Genomic DNA, 20,434 nt, shown 5'->3' with positions numbered 1-20,434 from the left:
ATAATGTTGGAGAGAGAGTGGGAAAGAGACAACATAATAAAATGTTGGTGGAACTCTGAATTGATTCAGTCATTCTGAAAAGCACATTAAAATTATGCTTAAAAGCTGCTTAACTGCACATACTGTTTGATACAGCAATATCACTACAAGGCTAAAAGCACAAAGAAGAAAAAGGAAATGTATATGCAAATATATAACAGACTTGTTTTGGTGACAAAGAACTGGAACCAAAAGCTGGTACCCATCAACTAGGAAATGGCTATACCAAATATAAAATATGAATGAAATGGAATACTATTGATCCCTAAGAAATGAAGAAGGGAATGACATCAGGGTAATCTGGGAAGACATATAAACTGAAGCAGAGGGAAAAGAGCAGAACCAGAAGAATGATTTCTGTATCAACATCATGTAACTAGTGAATCATTTGCATAAGATTCTCCTCATTAGTGGAGATTGATTAGTCACTGTTCTCTGCATTTATGAAAAGCAAAGCTATCAAGAACTTGGATTTCTGGCTTCAAGGTTCAGTAAAGGAGATACTGGGCTCTACATTCTTTTCAGGGAGAGGTACTAAACGAAGAGAAAACATTGGTTTGATATGTCCCTACTCTCATCTTACTATAATAGAGTTTCCCCTTGGATGAGGTATGGCATTCTTTCTTTTGCATTGTGGCATCTCCCTCCCAGTGGACAAACTTGTACAGTCTGTACATTATTATCCAGTGTATTCTCTCATCTGTATAACTTCCCTGATTTCTATTTGTCATCATATGAATTTATTTGCTACTTACTAAATGTGATCTCTGGGGCAACTAAGAGATAAATGCCTTTGCAGATAGTGGTGGATAGAATGCCCTACTCAGAATCGGAAATATCAAGTTCAGATCTGCCCTCAGACTAGCTGTGTGATACTGGGCAGGTATCTTATAGCCTTGTTTGCTTCAGTTTCCTTATTTGTAAAATGAATTGGAAAAAGAAATGGCAAACCACTCCAGTATCTTTGCCAAGAAAACCCCAAATGGGGTGACAGAGAGTAAGATATGACTGAATTCATTAAACAATAACAACAACAAAATCTGATTATATTACTTGCATTTGGGGAAAAGGAAGTTAAGACTTGGATATTTACCTAAAGGCACTCTTTGCCCCTTAAAGGACATAGATCAAGAGCTCAGCTATTGACCACAAATTATTTTCTATAGATTAACAATATTTAGGGAGATGGGCATGTATAATTCTAGCACAGTATTCTCTCTTTCAAGAGAGGAGAGTGCCCAGCCTGGTAGCACCATATCCTTCTCCCTTCCTGCCAGGAATCAAAATTTCTCATGAAATAGAGTAGCCACAGAATTTTTCCTGCCTCCCTGTGAGCCACATCTAAATAGATTCACATAGACACTCATAGCCTACATGAACAATGGGGCAATATAGGGTTCTGAGGAACAACTAGCACCTTTGGTGAAAAGGCTTGCTAAACTCTTTTCAGGGTTTCTCACCTACTTTTGCTGTCCATCTGTTGACCAACTCTCCCTTGTGTCTCCAAGAAACTGTAGCATATGCAGTGGCCACACTCTCATAAAACCACCTCAGCAGGTGGGATAAATTAGTTTGAGGGTAGTCAATAGGCTTTAAACCTATTGTTGATCCAAGGGAATGTCTAGCCCAAGCATATGAAAATCTCTTTTGGAATGAGCAGACAAGAACAACTTATTTCATTGCCCATGAAGGCAGTTGAAGTAAGCATTGTGAATAGCATAGAGTTTGGTAAGACATCAAGGATGTCAAAGTCATCCACTGCATTCCAGGGAATCATCTTGAGTCATCTTGAATTTTATCTTGCCACAGGACTTCAATGACTGGAGGAGAAAATGAGGTTGATTATTTTTTTTTGCAATTCTGCCTCACTGAAATATGTGCAAGTCAAGACATCACTTCATATCACTGGTCTTCTCTGAGAAGAAAGGATTCCACCTCAGATATATACTGAGTTTTTGGGCAACATAAATTCATACAGCTTCAGTTTCTTCATCAGTAAAATTGGAGTAATAATATCACCTTGGGGGCAGAGTGCCAATGATGTGTCAGTCTCTTTTCTTAACTCTTTACAAATAATATGTCACCTGATCCTTTGTCACAAGGTTGTTGGTAGAATCAAAGGAAAAAACATATATAAAGCATTTTGAAAGCTTAAATATTTTATATAAGTGCTAGCTATTATGTAGCCTATAGAATACACAGGACTTAGCATAGTGCATTGCACATGATAGGTACTTAATAAATCTGTGTTATATTGTTGTATATTCTAGCGGAAAAGATATTTTTTCTCTTGTATTTAAACCATGTCTCCTGTGTAACCTTCAACAAATCATTTAAATCCTTTGCCTTCAATTTTTCTCTCCACAAAATATCCTTCCTTACATCACAGATATAAAATGTAAATAAATGAGATAATTATATGCATAACATTTTGAAAGCCTCAGAAAAACTATTACATTACCTGATTTTAGGTGTTCTCAGTTACTTATTTGAAAAAGTCAGATAGTCTAAGAGTTATACTTGGAACTTCAAACTTTGTTATTAATTTTTCTAAGAGATAAGAAAGTGATTAAAGAAGGTTAAACTATCTTAGGAAGGAGAATAATCAAATTCATTTATTTCTCTAATAACTTTCTTTGTGAGGTGCTAATGATCACTCTGTACAACTTATTTTTAAAAAGCTCTTAAACTGTGCTTTAACTACACTCTTGAATATTTAATTTTGTTTAAAATCATCTTGTCGGAATAGAAGGGTCGTTCCTAGGAATAGAAGGGTCGTTCCTAAAAATAATAAACAGTATATATCTAAAGCCATCAGCTAATATCATCTGCAATGGGAATAAACTAGACACATTCCCAATAAGATCAGGAGTGAAACAAGGATGCCCATTATCACCTCTACTATTTGACATTGTACTAGAAACACTAGCAGTAGCAATTAGAGAAGAAAAAGAAATTGAAGGCATCAAAATAGGCAAGAAGGAGACCAAGTTATCACTCTTTGCAGATGACATGATGGTCTACTTAAAGAATCCTAGAGATTCAACCAAAAAGCTAATTGAAATAATCAACAACTTTAGCAAAGTTGCAGGATACAAAATAAACCCACACAAGTCATCAGCTTTTCTATATATCTCCAACACAGCTCAGCAACAAAAACTAGAAAGAGAAATCCCATTCAAAATCACCTTAGACAAAATAAAATACCTAGCAATCTATCTCCTGAGACAAACACAGGAACTATATGAACACAACTACAAAACACTCTCCACACAACTAAAACTAGACTTGAGCAATTGGAAAAACATTAACTTCTCATGGATAGGACGAGCCAATATAATAAAAATGACCATCCCATCCAGACTTATTCATCTATTTAGTGCCATACCCATTGAACTACCAAAATACTTCTTCACTGATTTAGAAAAAAACATAACAAAGTTCATTTGGAAGAACAAAAGATCAAGGATATCCAGGGAAATAATGAAAAAAAAAACACAAATGAGGGGGCCTTGCAGTCCCAGACCTTAAACTATATTACAAAGCAGCAGTCATCAAAACAATTTGGTACTGGATGAGAGACAGAAAGGAGGATCAGTGGGAGCAAGAGACCTCAGCAAGACAGTATACGATAAACCCAAAGATCCCAGCTTTTGGGACAAAAATCCACTATTCGATAAAAACTGCTGGGAAAATTGGAAGACAGTGTGGGAAAGACTAGGAATTGATCAACACCTCACACCCTACACCAAGATAAATTCAAAATGGGTGAATCACTTAAACATAAAGAAGGAAACCATAAGTAAATTGGGTAAACACAGAATAGTGTACATGTCAGACCTTTGGGAGGGGAAAGACTTTAAAACCAAGCTAGACATAGAAAGAGTCACAAAATGTAAAATAAATAATTTTGACTACATCAAACTAAAAAGCTTTTGTACAAACAAAACCAATGTAACTAAAATCAGAAGGGAAACAACAAATTGGGGGAAAATCTTTATAGAAACCTCTGACAAAGGTTTAATTACTCAAATTTATAAAGAGCTAAATCAATTGTACAAAAAAACCAAGCCATTCTCCAATTGATAAATGGGCAAGGGACATGGATAGGCAGTTTTCAGATAACGAAATCAAAACTATTAACAAGCACATGAAAAAGGGCTCTAAATCTCTTATAATCAGAGAGATGAAAATCAAAACAACTCTAAGGTATCACCTCACACCTAGCAGATTGGCTCACATGATAGCAAAGGAAAGTAATGAATGCTGGAGGGGATGTGGCAAAGTGGGGACATTAATGCATTGCTGGTGGAGTTGTGAACTGGTCCAACCATTCTGGAGGGCAATTTGGAACTATGCCCAAAGGAAGATAAAAGAATGTCTACCCTTTGATCCAGCCATAGCACTGCTGGGTTTGTACCCCAAAGAGATAATGGGGAAAAAGACGTACAAAAATATTCATAGCTGCGCTCTTTGTGGTGGCCAAAATTGGAAAATGAGGGGATGCCCATCAGTTGGGGAATGGCTGAACAAATTGTGGTATATGTTGGTGATGGAATACTATTGTGCTAAAAGGAATAATAAAGTGGAGGAATTCCATGGAGACTGGAACGACCTCCAGGAAGTGATGCAGAGTGAAAGGAGCAGAACCAGGAAAACATTGTACACAGAGACTAATACACTGTGATATAATCGAACGTAATGGACTTCTCCATTGATGGTGGTATAATGTCCCTGAACAATCTGCAGGGATCTAGGAGAAAAAACACTATTCATAAGCAGAGGACAAACTGTGGGAGTAGAAACACCGAGGAAAAGCAACTGCCCAACTTCGGCGGTTGAGGGGACATGACAGAGGAGAGACTCTAAACGAACATTCTAATGCAAATACTAACAACATGACAATGGGTTTGAATCAAGAACACATGTGATACCCAGTGGAATCACGCGTCAGCTATGGGGAGCGGGGGGGGGGAAGAAAATGATCTTTGTCTTTAATGAATAATGTTTGGAAGTAATCAAATAAAATATTATTTTAGAAAAATCATCTTGTCTGAGTTTTACCTCCCTAAAGATCTATATTAAAATTTGATTTTTTGCTTTTTCAGAGAATAATATTGAAATAATGTGTCTAGTTAAGGAAGACTTTACCCTTATTTCATGATTCTTCCTTATTGAACATATGGCCCTTGGACCCTGAAAGAGAGAATTCATCTAGTCCAAATTTTATAGTTGAGAAAACTGAATCCCAGTTTGAAACTGATTTACCTGAGAATATACAGTTAGTGATCAATGGATTAAAGCCCAATTAGGTGACCTTCATTTCTTTGATCATTTCTCCTTCCTTCTCCCTTTAATCTTACCATGTTCTCTTTATCATATATGTTGTTCTATGTTTTGAAACATTTCTTAAAATCAACAAATATTTTTAGTGCCAGTTTTCGTCTGCATGTGTGTTTGGTCTGTGTGTGGGTGGAGGTGGGAGCAAAATGCCATTGAAAGAAAGTGAGTGTGGTCATTATTGTGAAAAGAAATCCTTAGTTAAACTGAAGAAGAACTAGTGTTAAGATAATTAGTCAAGCTTTAGTTCCTTACTGGATTCAAGAAATATGTCATAAGATGATAATTTTACAGATGTAAAAATCTTGAAAATATTGCAATATGACCTTTAAAAAAAAGCAACACATGAGAGACCTGAGGGCTAGGAAAGTTAAGCATTCTTTCTTCTGGATCTCCTCCTACTTGCATGATCACTTCTTCCTTGTTTCATTTGTGTGATGTTAATCTAGGTTGCACTAGTTAACCTTACTACATGTTCCTCCAAGAAGGCTCTGTCCTGGGCCCTATTCTCATCTCCCATCCTGCTTGGTGATCTCACCAGATCCCATGAATTTAATTATTACATCTATGAAGATGATTCCCAGATCTATCTATCCAGCCCTAACCTTTGTCCTGACCTCCTGTCTGATACCTCCAAAATTTTATTGAACATTTCAAATTGAATGTCCTTCCTGTAGACATTTTAACTCAAGATGTGTAAAACTGAATTAATCATTCCTCCTCCCAACCTGGATCTTCCTAACTTCCTAATTACATCCTCTTCTCAGTCTCCTAGACCCACAACATCCTCATTCTTTCTTACTGCCATGTCTAATCTATTACCATGTCTTATCAATTCCATATTTAGATCATCACTAACATACTACTCCTTCTCTCTCCTGACCCTGGTCCACATCACCTAACAGCTGGACCATTACATACATCTTCAGTGTTTCTCCATAGATATTGTCCCTCCTTTTCCTATCCATCCTCAACAAAGTTCCTAGAAGTGCATGTCTGATTATGTTAATCTTCCTTTACTCAATAAACACAAGTAGTTTCCTAAAAACAACTTTATCAGATATAACATATTTCACTGGCCTTTTAAAGTCCCCCATAGCACTATACCCTCTTTTTGACTGCCCAGATGTTTTCTGGACTATGTGGGACTTTATATAAATGGAATGACAAATCCTGTCATATATAGTTAATTACTGTATCTATGTATACATACATATATATACACTAAAGTATATATGACTATATTCTTTACCTAATTAGAAATTAGGTAAAGCATAGGTAAGTGTCAGCCGCTTGACTTTTTTGTCCTTACCTAGATGGTTCAGGACCATTAACATTTTCCATATTATCTTGTTGATTATTGCTATATGCATCTTGACTGTTCTTTGTCTTGACTGGAAGGATCTACATTTATTACCTTTTTATTAACCATAGTTTTATTAAATATCACTGTCATTTTACTATTTGACTTTGGGATTTAGAGAAGGACTCTTAAAGGAATCTTGTCAGGTTTCTCCTCAGCTTTTTAAAACTATTTAAACATTTAGAAGAGTACACAGAAAAGTAATTTCCTCCATGGAAGAAGACTTTTCTCCCCTTTTACATCTTGAATATTTATACTATGATACCAAATATCAGTAAAAGGCTGGAATCACTCACTGAAACTTAAGCTTAACTCATCTAGCAATACATTTATAACTTTATAGGCATATTTTCTATTAGAAGTAGCATGAGGGCAGGAATTTTAAAAATGTTCATTTTAGATCTTTTCCACTGCCTAGGAGAACATTCTGAATATTATGCCTACTTGTTTGTTGAGGGAATAAATGAAGAAATAGAGGAGAAGAAAAGAAAAGGGGAAAGAAAGAAAAAAGAGAAAAATAGGAGAGGAAGGGGAAGAAAAGGAAAAGAAAAGGAATGACAGGAGAGAAGAGGAAAGGTAAGAATAGAAAAAAACAGAATGGAAGAGTAGGGAAAGAAAGAAGAAAGGAAAGAAAAGGGGAAAGAATAAGGAGAGGAAGGAAATGAAAGAAAAAAGAAAGAAGGATGAAACCACAAGAACACAAAGTTAAGCTTCTTTTCAAAAGCATACGTATGTATCTTTATTAAGATAATTATGCTCAAATTACACAAATACTAAAAGTCTTACATGATATACATTGGAAAAAATCATATACTTCTAGAATTAATTTAATTTCAGTTCAATTCAATAAGAATTTTTAAATGTTTACCATGTCCCAGCAAATATTCTCAACACTGTGGAGAAAAAGACAGAAAAATATTCATCCATATGATCAAGGAACATTCACTCTTCTAGAACTATTTAATTATTTGTTTGTTTGTTCATTTATTTATTCATTTATTGACCTCCTGTCTCTAGGCCTGGCTCTCCATCCACTGAGCTACCCAGCTACCCCCTCTAGAACTATTTAATATTTAGGGGTAAGTAAAACAAGAGACGACAAAATACACATTTCTATGTACCAAATAAGTCCAAAGTAAGTTTGAGGCACTAAAATGCATTGATCAGGAAAGGCATTAACTAGCATTGTTCACCTTAAGTGATCATTGAAAAGAAATCGTTTTCAAAAGATGGAGGTAAGAAAAGAAGGTATTCCAAACATAGGGACCATGTGCAAAGGCATCATGTTAGAAGATGAAATATTGTATACTGGGAACATCAAGTAAGAACATTTGATTGGGACTGGAGAAGAGGAATTGAAAGGGAAAGAAAATAATAGATTCTAGAATAAATCTTGATAATAATACTCTTGGAAGTTTTCAAGATTTTCCTAGCCCTATTTTAGAAAAGGTTAAAGAGACTTTGTATGTAGTGGCCCCAGGACCCTTAAAGACATATAATGTGGATTATTATGACTAATATTTCCAAAGCTAAGTGAAAATCCACAAGGTCACTCATAGTTTTGAATCTGAGATTTCCCTGGTAAATGTCATTTTGTAAGTGTCAGATTCCTCAATTTCTTTCTGTTGCTTAAATGCTGAGAGTGAGGCAAGGAGAAAGGAACTTGATTTTTAAATCTTTATCTCCATCATCCTTTAATTGTCCTTGGGTACATATCCCATGCAGTCTCAGGCAAGGTGAAGTTGAGTTTAAACTCATTTAATTTTCCTAGACTCTCAGTGGGAGATGGGAATGGAAGATTACAATGTGTTTAACATTTACACAGCATAACTCACAAGTGTTTGGGGAAGGAGATGTTTTCTAAATCTTAAAGTGTTATTCTTTATGAAAATCAGTCATGGAACATTTTTAATCACTTTCTATGTTCCACTGGGTTAAGTGTTGAGGAGATTACAACAAAAATAGTGCTAGTCCTCAGGGAGTGTTGCTTGACCAGTGACATCATGGAGGGATGTCTTGACTGGTGAATGAATTACATTTAAGTGAGCTGGAGTGGCTCACAGTCATTAGCCTCACCCTCTTCCAAAGTCCAGTGGGAAGATATGTCAGGATGACTGCTGATCATCTGGGATACAGTCAATGACCTTGGCATCTTGGATCTCTTACTAAGCTTCAAATGCTTCCTAGCACCTGCCTTAGCCACCTTCATGGCTGTTGGAAAGAAGTGTAATCATCCAGCCATTTCTCTGGTTCCTCCCATCTTCACATCCTCCTGGGAGACATCCCCCAACTTGCCGAGGGGTTTGTTGATCATCAGTTATCCTCTAACTGGATTAACCTATCTGTCAAGATGCTTTACCAGAGTGTGGCTGTTGCCACTTCTTGGAACTACAAGTGAGAGTTGAATAAAGAGGTGGACACAAAAGGTAAGTGAACAACATGAAAAGCCCTGGACAAGCCCTCATACCAGAAGTGCTAGTCCTTGAATACCCATATAGCCCAGGGAGATATATTCAAATTGAGAATACAGCATGTATATAAATATACAAAGTACGCTGAGTGTAGATGGAAGGTAATCTAAGAGGGGAAGACATGAAGATCTCCCATTAGAGATAGGACTTGATGCATGTCTTTTTGAAGAAAAACATAGAAACAAAAAGATAGACTGGAGGAGACAGAGCACTCCTGATATGGTGTACAGTCATTACAAAAATGTGGAAGTGGGAGATGGAATCTCATTTTGAAAGAACTTTAAGTAAGTCACTATAAACAGATCATAGAGTGTGTGAAGGCAAGTGAATTACAAGAAGGTCAGAAAAGTAAAAGAAATCAGGCTATGAAGAATATTAAATGACAAATAAAGAAATTAATATTTAATTCTAAAGTAAGGAAGTAAGGCTCAGGAACATATTGAGCAGAGAGTGGAATAAGGGTATGATATAGTCAGATCAGTGATTTAGATTAATCTCCTGGGCAGTGGAGTGGATAGTGATTTGGAGTGGGGAGAAATTTGAGGTAGCAGATCTAGTTAGAAAGCTACTGCAATAGCCCAGGGGAAATGATGAGAGCTTGCTCTAGGGCTGTGGCTATATGAGTAGAGAGAAGAGTCTGTATGTGAGAAATAATGTGAAAGTAGAAACAAGAAGATTTTTCAATTGATTAGATTCATAGAATGAATGAGAATTAGCACTTAATGACACTGAGGTTGTTACTAGAGGGATGATAGTGAACTTGAAAATAATAGGAAATTAGGGAAAAGGGAATGTGTGGGAAGATAATGAACTTTGTTTTGTAAGATGCTTTCTGGACATCCAGTTCTAGAATGGCATCTAAAATGTATGATTGTAGCTCAAGGAAGAAACAAGGGCAGGTTATATATACATCTGAGAATCATATATACAGAGATGGTAATAGAACCTGTAGGAACTAATCATGTTGCCAAGTAAGATAATGAATGTAGAGTGAAAAAAGAAGAGGGCACAGCACAGAGTCACTGGGCAAAGAGAGGAGAGATCAGAGGGAAAGGAGGGAGATCAACAATGCAAAATGCCATAGAGACATAAAAAAGGAAGAGGAATGAGAAAAAGTAGAGCTATGGAAATGGGAGCCTGAAAAGAGCCAACCTGCAGTTAATAATTGTTTGAGTGATATTTGTTTATAGCTGATTTGGTATCAAAGCATTTTGCTAGCAGTTTGAATTTGAACCTATGTCCTCTGGTACCCAAATCCAATGTTCTTTCCGCTATACCTGAGCCTGAATCTTATAGCCTTGATAGAAAGGATATTACAAGTCTGGCATTTCGTTTGATAAGATAAAATTTAGGGCCATAGTCATATTGAGGCATTTCTTGTTAGGGTTCATAAAATCTTAGATCCAGAACTGAAAGGCCCCTTGGAGACTATCTAGTCCACCCTCTCCACCCCCACCACCCCGCCTATATTATGAATGAGTAAACTGAGGCTTCATGAAGTTAAGTGATTTGCTCAATATTACAAAAGTAGTAAGAATCTGAGGTGGAGTATATCAAAGTCCTCTCATTCTAGCATTCCTTGTATATTCCCAAAATGAGGACAAAACTAAATGTATCTTCCCTTCTAATAACTTATGTCAACATGGAGGAGGAAACATGGTTCAGTGGAAAGAAGGATGGATCTAGATTGAGGGGGCTAGGATTTACTTGTACAATGTTCTTGAAAAAGGAACTCAGTTTTCTGGGATTTGGTTTCCCCATCTATATAACTGAAAAATAAAATATGTATGATCCCCTCCAATTTTAAATCTATAATTGGAAGGAATATTGCTTTTCTTTTTGTTTGTGATTCATGATTTCCTTTATGGTTTTCAAACCCACTGGAACTGGCCTCATCAAACCTCATTTGAATGATGCTAAAAATGACTTCATTTTGTTACACAATTTGTTATTTTAAAATCACAACAATTTTAAATAAAAAGATCATGGTATTCTAAAGAAAACCCAAAAACCCCACAATTTAATATAGTCATAAGGTAGGATGAAGAGAGTCATTTGTATGGCTTTAAAATAAGTAATTAATGTTTAATAATAAGTAAATACATTCAAAATAAAAAATAAAAATAAAAAATAAATAAATACATTCTAACTGGAGAAATAAGTTTCTTTAGCCTTCTTCGGAAGAGAACACTTTGTAGAGAACAATACCTTGTAGGCAAGTAGAAGCTAAGCCAAATGGCATTCTTTGTTGTGTCAAGGGTCAGAGGATGATTCCTACTGCTTTATATGTAACTTCTCTATGTTGGTTTCTTCAAATAACTTCACCAAAATATGGAGACAAAATAGAGGTCAAATGGATTTTCCTAAACATAAATTATTTAGTAGTACCTAGAAAAAATAGCTGTACATTTATTAAGGCAGTTATCTCAGAATTCATGCTCAAAAACAAATGCTAATAACTCATCAAGGCTCATTTGGGAGGAAAAAAGTCATGGTTGGAGGCAGATGACATCTGAAAATTGAAATCACTTATTTTGTGCTTTAGCAGTATTTTCTATACTTTTTCTTTCCCACTCTTCATAATCCTGTTTTGGAGACTCCGCTTCATCCTTTATTTCCTTCTTGAAATATTCATTTATAATCCTACTGTCTTTGGGGGGTGGAGAAGTTGAATTTATTGGTTCTCTCCTAACTTGCTAATCAAACTTTTCCAGTTGTTTACAGAACCAATAAAATGCAGCTTTATTTATACCAGATGTGTCTACTATTTTGTCCTTATCTTCTGTTATCTTTAGGATTTTGGTTGCTTCAACAGTATAATTTATAATAGTTGCTTGGACAAATCTAGATTTACCTTCTGTGTCTCATGAAAACTGGCTTCATACTTCTGTAGTATCTTTGAAGTTATGGTTACTGCCTGCACACAATTAAACTGGGTAATAAGTCTTTTATCCAAGATTTGCATTCAAGCCCAGCAAATACTCAAAAGAATTAAAATATCTTTGATTTATCTTGTTCAAACAAGAAATTTTAACTAAATAAATCCTAATGGTCTTCTCATAATGGTGGCAGCAAGATCCAGAAATATGACTATTTTGTTAATTCTCATTGTATACAGAAAATCCAGTTCAATGGACTTAGTATAATTACAGGTTCTCTTCAGCTTTCATCAGGATGATGGGTTCAGTGATCCCTAGTCAAGGCTGAAATGTTTGATGGGTCCAGGGCACAGATAATGAAGATCTCCTATTCTAAGTAACTAAGAACTAAAGGGGAACCAAGAGCTCATCTCATTCAGCTTTACCATTTTATAGATGAAGAAACTATACCAGTGATACAAGTTTTTTCAAGGTCATGCTGATGGCAAGTAATGAATAAAATGCTCTATCCTAGGGTTACTTAATCCTAATCTATGGCTTTTCCCATTATTCCATGTTACTTGGATATTCTGAGATTTTCTTTGAATTATTTGTGCAAAGAAATGCCTGAACTTCTTTACTAAAGATTAAATCCAGTCATATTAATACTTAGAGAGCAGAAGAGAAGCCCTCAAAGTACTCTGACTAGACTGTACTATAAATAACTTCTGCTGTATTTGCTTTTTAATTGAAAGGTGACAATAGACCTATGAGAGAGAAGGTCAGTCCTTCATAAACTTTTGTAGAAAATTTAATATATCCTGGGGTAACTTTTATTTTCTTTGGGCCAGATGTATTTTTATATGTAGTGAATATAAGCATTTCATTGGCCATATTAGGTCCCATCACTTTTTCCTTCTCAACTACTATGCAATCCTTTCATTTTCCATTATGAGTGAATCCATTTGAAAATAAAGAGGACTTGTTCAGTGAATAAACTATAAAAATGTCAAAAATCTATGATCTGTGATCATGGGATGTTACTTTTTAGTGGACTAGGTCAAACGCCCAGGGAAATAGGACAAGGAATTGTCAGAGCCAGGATGCTTAACAACAGAACACTGTAATGTATTATTCCTCTAACAAACAGAAGAGAATTAAGTCCATTTTTTTTCTTAAACATCAGTTAACTCCTTACCTTAATATACTCAACAATATCTAGCAAACAAAGTAGAATTTTGAAAATAGAACTAGAAACTAAATAGAAAATAGAAATAGAAAGTACTTAACTGGTTACAAGAAAAACAAAGGAAAGATGATGAAGAATTCCCCTCAGTATCAGCTCATGGGTATGATTTTGCTTTGGGCTTTGATATAAAAAGCTTCAGAAATGCATTAGTATCTTTTCTGCTTGTGTAGGTCAGGATGCCCATTTTTATATGTTATTATTTGTAAGTGGGAGCTGCATCCTTTAAAAATTTATTAGCATATACATGGATTTTAACTTCCAACAAATACTTTTTGCAATATGTATCTAATGTTCTGCCCATGACCTGGAGGAAATAAAACTTTTAGTAAAGTTATTATTGATGGGGATATTAGACTGGTAAATAAAGGAAACAGAAATATGATTTGCCATCATTAGAGGAACTAAGTCAGATGCATACCAGAAGTTTTAATAGCTATTTTTAGCTAAATAGAAGATAGCTTACAGGTTCTCCTAGGGTCATGTTGGAGAATGCATGGCTAGAGTGCCCCGCTGTTGGAGGGGGTGACTTCATTCCCCCTCTTCAACTGGCCTGAGGACATTTTTTGCATGCCCTGCCCTGTGTCCAGCAGAGCAACTTTCTCCCTCTGCTCTCTGGAGTAATGCTAGGGTTCATAGATGGCCTGAAGGTGCAGGTTGGACACATGATCTCTAAAAGATTCTCAAAACTGTCCTAAGGAAAATGAATAAAGGATTTAGGAGGAGTAGTTTCATTGTTCACCCAAAGGCAGTGATAAAAGTCATTTCATGGGACATATGGCAATCAGCATTTCAATATTTATCATGACTAATAAGAAAACAAACTACCAGGAAGATAATTGCAGCCTATGTTCCAATATTTGCTACAGAGCTGGAAGAAAAGAATCTTTAATTGAAAAATTGAAAAAAATCTTCCAAACGAAGTCAAACTAATAACTTGAAGCTCACTAACTTGAAAATGAAGGTGAATACATAGAATGCTAGTCATAACTATATTGGAAATCATGATATAGCATAAAAAATGAATGAGGTGATAATCTTGTTGATAAATGTTTTAGTGGTTTTAAACTTTTTACCTATCAGGATCATTTTAATACTGTAGAAAGCAAATTTGGTATTTTGAATTTGGCATAGAAGCATGCCAGCAGACAAATTTATTAATTAAATTAATTCTAAGCAGCTTTGCTTAAAGAAAGGAAAATCCAAAAAGGCAAAATTTCCCCATTTTTGAAATTTTTTTCTACTTCAAAACATTTTTGAGTTATAATATCTGCATTTTTGTACTCCCACATACAAAATTATACAATAAGAAAAAACCTAGTTACAGAGTTCAAGACAAAGTCCATTTAACAGTTTTGATTTATTAAGTAGAACAATAAGTTACTTAAATTGGTCCATACTGGATAATTATTCAATTCAGTCAAGAGTGGGATAGTTAATGACCTTAATTAGATTAAGATGTTCCTTCTTGAAAATCTTGTTAGTACCTTAATCCATTTTCTGAAAGCATAAAGTTCCTTCTCAAACCTTGACCTAATTTCCTCTTTGAAAGTGGTTATATCTTTGATAAAAATGATGCAAAAATAATTTCAGTTTGGGAGACTGTTTCAGCATTAATAATTAAAGGAATATGGAAAAGATTTCCCATTCAGATAGGTATAAGAACTATAGGCTTAAATACTATCCAAACTTTATTTTGTAATATGAAATCTAAAGAAGTAACAGGTAGGGTAGGTCTTAGTATGATTACATAATGCCATTATTTTGATAATACTGTGCTTGTGAATCATGGAACATTAAGATCATATAAGGATCATAGTTTTAGGAGACTCCAACAACAATGGAAGGATATGTGGTGGGTGTAAATATGGTGAAACATATTACTAATACCAGTTTGTATATGAAAAATGACATAAAATACATATCTAAGACCTGCCCTACTGTGACCCTGTATTAGTCATAACATTTCTGAAGCTCAGTTTTCTCATTACTACAATGAGTTAAGATAAGATGGTCTTTAATGACCCTTCCAGAGAGACAGAGTGAGTGAGCAAACAAGCAATAGAGAGAGAAAGAGAGAGACAAAGAGACAAAGATAACACAACCATTTGGCACAATAAGGGAAAAAACAGCTAACTTGAGTACTACTTTAGTATGCTCAAGACATTAAAAAAATCAGAAGATCTTCAGTGGCTTGGGCAGCTCTCATATGAAAGATTTTTATTTTTATTTTTTTGAAAAGTGTATTTAGTCCATTTAGAACATTATTCCTTGGTTACAAGAATCATGTTCTTTCCCTCCCTTCCCTCCCCCCACCCTTCCTGTAGCTGACATGCAATTCCACTGGGTGTTACATGTGTCCTTGATCAGAACCTATTTCCATGTTGTTGATGTTTACACTAGGATGTTCATTTATAGTCTACATCCCCAATCATATCCCCTCGACCCATGTATTCAAGCAGTTGTTTTTCTTGGGCGTTTTTACTCCCACAGTTTTTCCTCTGAAAGTGGATAGTGTTCCCTCTCATAGATCCCCTCAGGTTGTTCAGGATCACTGCATTGACACTAATGGAGAAGTCCATTACATTTGATTGTACTACAGTGAATCAGTCTCTGTGTACAAGGTTCTCCTGGTTCTGCTCCTCTCACTCTGAATCAATTCCTGGAGGTTGTTCCAGTCCCCATGGAATTCCTCCACTTTTTTATTCCTTTGAGCACAATAGTATTTTATCACCAACAGATACCACAATTTGTTCAGCCATTCCCCAATTGAAGGGAATCCTCTCATTTTCCAATTTTTTTTTTGCCACCACAAAGAGCACAGCTATGAATATTCTTGCACAAGTCTTTTTCTTTATTATCTCTTTGGGATATAAACCCAGCAGTGATATGGCTGGATCATAGGGCACACAGTCTTTTGGTGCCCTTTGGGCATAGTTCCAAATTGCCCTCCAGAATGGTTGGATCAATTCACAACTCCACCAGCAATACATTAATGTCCCAACTTTGCTACATCCCCTCTAGCATTCATTATTTTCCTTTGCCATCATGTGAGCCAATCTGCTAGGTGTGAGGTGATACCTCAGAGTTGTTTTGATTTGCATATCTCTGATTATAAGAGATTTAGTACACTTTTTCATGTGCTTATTAATAGTTTTGATTTTGTTATCTGAAGATTACCTATTCATGTCCCTTGCCCATTTATCAATTGGAGTATGGCTTGATTTTTGTACAATTGATTTAGCTCTTTGTAAATTTGAGTAATTAGACCTTTGTCAGAGGTTTTTGTTATGAAGATTGTTTCCCAATTTGTTGCTTCTCTTCTAATTTTGTTTGTATTGGTGTTGTTTGTACAAAAACTTTTAAATTTGATATAATCAAAATTATTTCTTTTACATTTTTTTTTCTAACTCTTGTTTGGTCTTAAAATTCTTTCCTTTCCCAAAGATCTGAAATGTATACTATTCTGTGTTCACCTAATTTACTAATAGTTTCCTTCTTTATATTCAAGTCATTCACCCATTCTGAGTTTATCTTGGTGTAAGGTGTGAGATGTTGATCCAAACCTAATTTCTCCCATACTGTCTTCCAATTTTCCCAGCAATTTTTATCAAATAGAAATTTTGGTCCCAAAAGCTGGATATTTGGGCTTATTATAGACTGTCTTGCTGAAGTTATTTACTCCATGTCTATTCCATTGATCCTCCTTTCTGTCTCTCAGCCAGTACCATATTGTTTAGATGACCACTGCTTTGCAGTATAGTTTGAGAACTGGGACTGCAAAGCCACCTTCCTTCACATTTTTTTTCATGATTTCCCTGGATATCCTTGATCTTTTGTTCTTCCAAATGAACTTTGTTATGGTTTTTTCTTATTAAATAAAAAAAAAGTTTTTTGGTAGTTCAATGGGTATGGCACTAAATAAGTAAATAAGTTTGGGTAGGATTGTCATTTTTATTATGTTAGCTCATCCTACCCATGAGCATCATATAAAAGATTTATATAAGAATCTAGACAAAATGAGATGGGATAGAAAGATTTTGATCTTTGGCAGTGGAGGGAGTACTTGTCTAAAAGACCAGGTGTCTTTTTCTATATTTGGGTTGAAAAATCAACACAAATAAAAATTTGAGAAATGTTGCTAGAAAAGAGTTAATTAAAACAACAACAAGAACAACAGGTGGGGGTTGGGGGAGCAGTGTTATGTGTTTCAAGATTTGGTAGTGTGCTCATCCAGACTAAAGACTTAATTTAATATTATTTTTCATTAATAGAATTAGTTTTCAGACTAAAAGAGCTGACAGCCACACTGTCCTTTAACTTTGCTTTTGTTTTTTTAAAGTATTATATACAATTTCAAGTAGCACATTTTATTTTTTAAGTGTTTTATCTTTATTTACTTTTGATAAACTTCCATGTAAGTTTTCCAAAATTATATAATTCATGTTGTCCCTCTCATTTTTTCCACCACTCCAAGTCAACAAACAATTCTGAGTTATACATGTATAATCATGCAACACATTTCCATATTATTCATTTTTGTAATTAAACATCTGGTAAAACCAAAATACTAAATCATATACCCAAATCAAAAAGTGAAAAATTATGTTTTCATCTGTATTTATATTCCAACAACATTTCTTTTTAATAAGTCCTTCAAAATTGAACTGGATCATTGTATTGCTGTTAGTTGCAAAGTCTATCACATTTGATCATATTTTAGTTACTATGCATAATGTTCTCCTGGTTCTGCTTATTTCACTCTGCATCAGTTTATGTAGGTCTTTCCAGTTCTTTCTGAAATTGAGTAGAATATTTTAAAAGGAGTTCTCCAGTACCAGCTAGCATATATCTAGAGAAAGATGGTAAAGATTATGATGTGGCCCATCCCAGGTGTCACTTTCTCTATGAAATCTATTTTTACCTATGACTCAACTTCTTTTCCTTACCCTCCATGGAGGTTCTATTTTCCTCTTACAATATATTATAGTACATTTTCTACAATGTTACTTTACATTTATTTTACTTTTTTTCTTGTTTCAAAGTGATTTGTGTAGGTCTCAAGAATGGCATATTATAACATACTCTTTCTACTTATAAAATGGAGTTTGAGGTCCCAGGTTGGATGCATGAATCTGACACTACCAACATGACTTTAAATAAATTAATTAAACTTTCTGGACCTCAATTGCCTCCTATATAAACTGAGAAGTCTGGATTAAGTGACATTCAAGCCCATTTTCTTTCTCCAGCTCCCCACCCCTCCTAATGATGCTTTTCTTTCTCCACTTTATTAGTTGGTTTGTTTGACTCAACTTCTTTTCCCTACCCTCCATGGAAGTTCTAAAAATATAGATGTACTTATATACAAGTACACATGCATATATGCCTGGACATGGATATGCATGCTATATAGAAATGTGTGTACTTAACCATAAATATATATGCACATGCCTATGTCTTTATATATGTGGAAGAATGTATATATGCATACATGTGTGCTGATTTTTTTTGTGTTTCAGTTCTTTTGATCATGTCTGATTCTTTCTGACCTCAATTTGGAGTTTTCTCCACAAAGATACTTGAGTGGTTTGTCATTTGCTTCTCTAGGACATTTCATAAATGAGAAAAAGTGAGGCAAACAGAATTAAGTGAATTACAATGATCATAAACCTTATAAGTGTTTGAATCCAGATTTGAACTTAGGTCTTTCCAACTCTAGTCCCAGCTCTCTATCCACTGTGCCACCTACTAGCCAATTTTTACATAAAATTCAAACATTTACATGAACATTAAGATATCTGATGATCAAATAATCATGAAATATATTTCCATGTTATCTTAGGGTATATGACAAGATCAACTCCATCACCTCTTTTTCTTTGCTTCTACAATAAATCTCTGTGAAACAACCTTCTATTTAGTTGCAACTTATTTATTTCATAGGCCCATAGATTTACAGTTAGATAGAATTTAGATGCCATTGATCTCCACCTACTTACTTTTATAGGTCAAGAAACATAGACCTAGTAGGTATCTGAGGTAGAATTTGAACACAAGTTTTCATAATCAGTATTTCATGCTGTCCCTCTTTCCTCTGTCTCCATTTGCAGAGACCATATAAAGACAGATACAATTTAATTTCTCTGATTCGGGGACCACCTGTTGGTCATTAGATAAGAATCTCACATATGAGGCATTTTATAAGAATAAAAACTGGTTCTTCCCACTCTGTGCCTCCTTTTGTGCCATTGCATAATTAATTCTGAAGAAAAAATAGAGGTTGAATAGTAATTAAGGTCATTTGTAAGTTTCTTGGTTCCATTGATTTCCATGTTCAAAAGACTTTATTTCCTTATGGCGACCTACTCATGATGAACTGCTCTGCTCTTACCTAGGATGGTTCTTAGAACAAGACTCAATCAATTGTTGTAGCTATACCCAAACCTTTTCTAGAGTGGTAGAACATTCTAGGAAAAAGAAGGCTCAACCAGTTGCTAAAACTATACCAAAAGCTATTATAGCATGGTAGCCTTCAAGAATTGAGGATGAGCTCAGTGTCACAAGGAAGTCCTGAGAGTCAGACATTGAGGTCATGATACTATGCTATCTACCATTTGGCCAATCATCTGTAATATTTTTTCCCCTTTGGAACTATCTGCTCACTATTAATCTATTTCACCAAGAGATTCATGTTTTCCAAACTAATGAATATCTTTAGGAACAGAATATCTGTGCACATAACACTAGAGCTGAAAAGAATACAATCTCTCAGTTTACCAAAGAGAAACAAATTGTCTAAATAATGAAATGAAGAGTTACAGATATTATAACTAGCTAGCCACAAACAGATCAAGAGTCTACTTGTTAGCAGTCAGAATAAGGTCACTATCATATGACTGATTTTGTGACTTATAACACTTGAAATATATGTTTTCACATTTGTTATATGTAATTTACTTTGCTAGCTCTATCATGCCTAGATTGCTCTCTCCCTCTCTACTTTATAGCTTCCCTGATTTCCTTCAGGTCCCAGTTAAAACTCTACCTCCTAGAGGAAACCTTTCTCAACTGGTATTAATATTATTGTCTTTCCTCTGTTAATTATTTCTGATTT

This window comes from Monodelphis domestica, chromosome 5 (genome assembly GCF_027887165.1).
Source record: "Monodelphis domestica isolate mMonDom1 chromosome 5, mMonDom1.pri, whole genome shotgun sequence".
Lineage (NCBI taxonomy): Eukaryota > Metazoa > Chordata > Mammalia > Didelphimorphia > Didelphidae > Monodelphis > Monodelphis domestica.
This window is presented reverse-complemented; position numbering follows the sequence as displayed.